This window comes from Actinia tenebrosa, unplaced genomic scaffold, assembly GCF_029948245.1.
Source record: "Actinia tenebrosa isolate PJP-AT-01 unplaced genomic scaffold, QUT_ActTen_1.0 PGA_scaffold5__44_contigs__length_20552954, whole genome shotgun sequence".
NCBI classification, from domain to species: Eukaryota; Metazoa; Cnidaria; class Anthozoa; order Actiniaria; family Actiniidae; genus Actinia; species Actinia tenebrosa.
The window spans coordinates 2,218,772-2,223,835 of NW_028292582.1; the positions used below are offsets into that span (position 1 = coordinate 2,218,772).

The 5,064-nt window shown below is 34.5% G+C and overlaps 1 long non-coding RNA gene across 1 annotated transcript; it reads right to left on the minus strand.

The window, feature by feature from the left end:
• Positions 1-2,709: 2,709 nt before the first annotated feature.
• LOC148906311 (uncharacterized) lies at positions 2,710-4,539 on the minus strand. Its single transcript, XR_016121438.1, has 2 exons — positions 4,360-4,539; positions 2,710-2,983 (listed from the first exon to the last, which is right to left on the minus strand). It is a non-coding gene; the product is annotated as an uncharacterized LOC148906311 (long non-coding RNA).
• Between the last annotated feature and the right edge of the window lie 525 nt (positions 4,540-5,064).

Genomic DNA, 5,064 nt, shown 5'->3' on the forward strand with positions numbered 1-5,064 from the left:
TGAGGTTTGCTAACAATGATGAGTATGTAACTGACCTTTCTAGAAAGATTTTGAAAATATTTTTGGTTAAAGTTGTGACGTATTTCCGGGTTCATTTTCTTACAATATATAGACAGACAGACAGACTTTTTTATTCGGTATCAAATATTAGAATATACACTGACATTTTACCCGAGTAAATGTACGAAGACTATAATTGTTAATTTATAGTAATTCATATTATGTTCTAATGGATTCGCCTATTTAACCTATCTAGTATAGTTAGTATTTAGTGCCTAGTTTGGGTAAGAAGACCACATGCTATATTAATTCTGTATTGTATGTGATCTTTTTATAAAGCAGTTGTGGACGCATTTTGCTACTGCTACTGCTATCATTTTGGGTGGACTCATAAGTAGCAGAAACAACTCATTCTCGTTTGACAAAAGAGAGCCATTTTTTATGTTTTTTATGTCCTTGAAGAGTTCTTGCCTTAGATTTGAGTATAGTGTACAGTGAAGCCGGAAGTGCCTCCCATCTTCTACACTGTCTGGGCAATGGAAGCACCTTCTTTCTTCTGGTTTTTTGTATTCCCTTGAATGTCTTCCCTTTTCGATTTCAAGGTCGTGAATACTAATTCTCAATTTGGTTAATGATTTTCTGTGTTCAAAATTTTTGACTTTGATCAAATGATTTTCAAACGAGTAATCTGTTTTTACCTGACGATATGTCCTTAATTTATTTTTTGGCCTGAGGGGCCTCTAGTTTTTTCATCGTTGAAGAGTTCCCCTTGCCAGACTTGAATTTCTATATCCGTTAATTTAGTTTTGATTATTTTGAATGGATTCTGGCTTGAACGATGATTGCAGTTTATTTCAAGCCAGATATTCCCTAAGCCGCTTCGGTCTAATAGAGATTTTACTTTATTAGACCAGTTATTGTTGTTTGTTGCTAATGACTCTTTATATACAATTGATGACAGTTTTTGGCGGTTCTCGAGTTTTGTTATGTTTAAGCAAAACTAAACTGATCTTAATTGTGCATCTAGATTGATGGGGAATTGACCTAATTCGGCTAGACAAGCCGAATTGGTAGCCTTTCTTCCAACCCCAAGTAACATTTTGCAAAATTATATGAACTATTATATGAATTATATGAAATTATATGAACTGACTCAATTGGATTGCCAGTCTTCATATTGTCTGTGCCCCAGACTTCACTACCGTAAATAAGGATCGGTTTTACTAAAGAATCAAATAATTTTACTGTTAATGTAGGGTCGTGGTTAAAAAAAACATCCCATCTCTTTTATCAGTTTAAACAAAGCTTTTCAAAGGCTGTTTTTTTGAGTTCTTGTTGTGCAATCGAGAAATTCTTGAAAACACTAAGGTTAAAGTTAGATACTTGTACAGCCGAACGTTTTCAAGGATATGATCCCTATAGCGAAAAGTATAATTGGTTAGACGTCGTCTGCTTTGTTAAAGATCAAAACTTTTGTCTTCTCAATGTTCACTGTTAACCATTACTATTGGAATATAAATTTAGCTTGTTAAGGTGGCTTCATATAGTGTCGAGCTTTAGAGTAATATAACTATAAATTATTTTGTAGCAAAAACAGTTAAAGACATGAGTTTAGGAATCATTTTTGTGAAAATGATCACGTGAATAGTTACCATAGCAGCGACACGTCAGCCACAAAACAGGCCCTTTTTGCCATTTAAAAAAAATAAAAATCTCCAGTTTCCCGTAGTCAATCTTTTTAGATTTCGTTATAGGAAAGTTTGTTTTGTTACCTATTAGAGTACAAACACTAAAAGTGTGCAACACTTTGCAATATTTAGTAGTAAACAATATGATTAGCATTATTTAGCAGTATTTAGTGGTATTTATGTTACACACTTATAGTGTTTGTACTCTATATGACAGCGTTTTATTAATATTGTGACTACATAGAAACCGAGATATTGAAAAAATATGGATTTTTCAAGATAAAAAGTTTTCTGTAATCCAAACATTTTCTATATTGCGTCAGTTGCCTTATTTTTCTATGAAGAAAAAACTGTAGAATTTTAAAGATATTTGACCACGTAATTTCGAGTTTTATTTTTCAAATGACGCATGCCACCGACTTTTCGTAACGTCTTAACAAATTATGATCTTGTAAATACTTATTCTTCTTCTTATTATTTCTTCTTCTTCTTCTTCTTCTTCTTTATTATTATTTTACTTATTTCTTTTTAATAATAAAAAAAGGAAAGGAAAAAAGAAAAAAAGAAAAGAAAAAGAAAAGAACAGAAAAGAAAAGAAAAGAAAGAAAAGAAAAGAAAAGAAAAGAAAGAAAGAAAGAAAAAGAAAAGAAAAGAAAGAAAAAGAAAAAAAAGAAAAGAAAAGAAAAGAAAAGAAAAGAAAAGAAAAAAAAAAAAGAAAGAAAGTAGAAATGAGTAGCTAGTCTAATATCCCCAGGGAAGGGGTATGGGGAGTGTGGGACGAAATTAAAATAATCTTACATTTGTCTTTTTAAAACAGCGGAAATGAAAACAAATGACCTAAACCTAAGCATTATATATTTCAGTCGCTACTCCCTTTTAATCTTTTTATTTCTTAAACGGATTCATTTCAATATGTTATATGTTTGTTTTGATTCAAAATTATCATTTGAATTTACAATATTCCGATTTCAAAAAGAGCATTTGATTCCCTGACTACACTCGCCATTTATTTTTAGTCTACCTAAAGGAGATCAATAACCCTTTTAGAAAGAATGAGTTTGCTGAGATTCGCCTTTGTCTCCATACTCCTATTTGTCATTCGACCTTTCTCGTCCATCTGGATGCCCCAACCTTCTTGTAAGGCATTTTTACACGAGAGGATCGCTCCCTCGCACCAGGCACGCATTGGATTGTACGCTTCTCCAACCACAAAAACATCTAACCCATTTAATGGTCGTTTGGCCCAGTTACTTATGTCAACCATGGTGAAAGGTGTACCGGCTTTCTAGAAATGCCTGTTATAAATTGAAAGAAATATGTTTGGTTTCAGTTTGTAATAAGCCAGTTCATACTTTAAGAATCGTTTCCAGTGTGCTTGCGATTTTATCCGGAATTTCTCACCTTCTTTTGTTTAAAACCTTCTTTTGTTGTTAATTAAACAAAAGAAGGTGAAAAATTCGGGATAAAATAGCATGCGCACTGAAAGCGATTGTAAATTGTTTTAATAGCGGAGCTCCCACTGGCCAGCGTGAGCGGAGCCCTATGCTTTAGAAAAATGGTAGCTCACCTTAAGTACTGCTACATAACAGTATTCTATCATCCAATTGGTTGATCTGGGAAATACGGATTTATATAGTTGGATTACCGGATCTAACAGCAGTATAATAATTAATGTTTCGACATTATTCACATGTGCACATGTGACAAAATTTATACGAAGTGGGAGAGTAGCAAGGTCGAAAACAAAAACTCGATGTAGTGCATTTTTTTCACTGATTTTTTCACTTCATGGTTCTCTTTTTGAGGGACATTCTTCTTCTGGAATAAAAATGATAATTGAAGTTTTTTTCACGATTATATTTTCATATTTCAGTTTTATCTAAATTGGGCTCCCTGTGCCCATTGGGAGCTCCGCTTTTGATAAATATATATTATTTCCTGCCATACTTATCAAAGTATAACCAACGGCCTGAACAACCAACCAAGACAGCAACCCAATCTATCAGTCAACAATCAACCTCGACTTAGCTAACCTACGTATGTAACAATCAACTTCGAAATTTCGGCATCAACACACCCGAATTTACATCTACTCCTACCCAACCAACCATCTAAAGAAAGCACTACCAATAGAACTGTTTAGCTAATGGGCGTCGCATTCCCTTTTCAGACCTTGTGTTTTCACACCTTCTTTATCCCCCTACAATCATGTGTCTTCTTATTGCAACCGTCAAGCAAAGATATAATACTTAAACCAATCATCCAACAACATGTCCAAGCAGTCGCCTATACTCCTATACTAATCAAACTGATACTAATCAAATTGATCGTCCACCAGACAACCACCCTGGCACTAAGGAACTAGACACATGGCACACATGCATGAATCTAGCTGCTGCAGCCAACTATACACTAGACAACCAATCAGCCACTTAAACAAATAGATAATTTAATAAGTATGCATGAAAGCCAATAACAAAATCCAACCCTATCGATAAACAAATCAACTACTTGGACAATATATCAATCTACTTATGAAGTATAGTGTCAGACGGACTAAGGACGGGAAAACGGACATACCGACCGACCGACCAGCGATTGATCAATGCGTTTATCGATCAAAAAAAGTCTTCCAATAGTTTTTTAACGATGCACAACTGGTCCTACTTACCAGGCAGAGTCCCAGTATTGGTAGGCGGTGTTAAGAGGTTTAGGAATCTTTATACCATACTTTGTTTCCAATGCTCGGTGAACTTCAACATCTATATAATTCTTGTCCATAGTAGCGATATCGTTCCATCTCCTGGCACAATCCCCATCATTATACATAGTATGAAGCACTGCTTCTCCATTCCATCCCTTACCTCTGAAAAAAAGATTGAGAGTTATTTTGATTGAGCACTTATCTTGATTGTTTTTAGGATGTGTAGCGGCCCAAACTGGGGTGAAGGGGGAGGGGTAAAGGGGTGGGGAGCCTGTGGAGGAAGGGACGAGGGGGAATTTTTACTAAATTTTGGCTTTAAAAGTGTAATAAGTTGTGCTGAAGGGATGTTGAATTTTGCTTAAATAAGTATTTACAAAGGTGTTTGATGAAAATTTAGTTTAGAATGGTTATTACATGATGAGTGAAAGAAAAAATGGGGTATTCATGCGATCCAAAAGTTATGATTAGTTATGAAAGTTACTATTTTTAGAATAAATTAAAATTGTGATACTCGTGACGCGGCGTTACGAATAGCGTGACCAACTCCATTTTTGGTGTGTTTTCACTCATCCCTAGTTATTGTACAAGGCAAGGAAATACTAAGAGAAAAATAGACATTTGAAAGCCCTCCAAGCATAGAAAACTTATCCCTTCAATAACAAATAATAAATA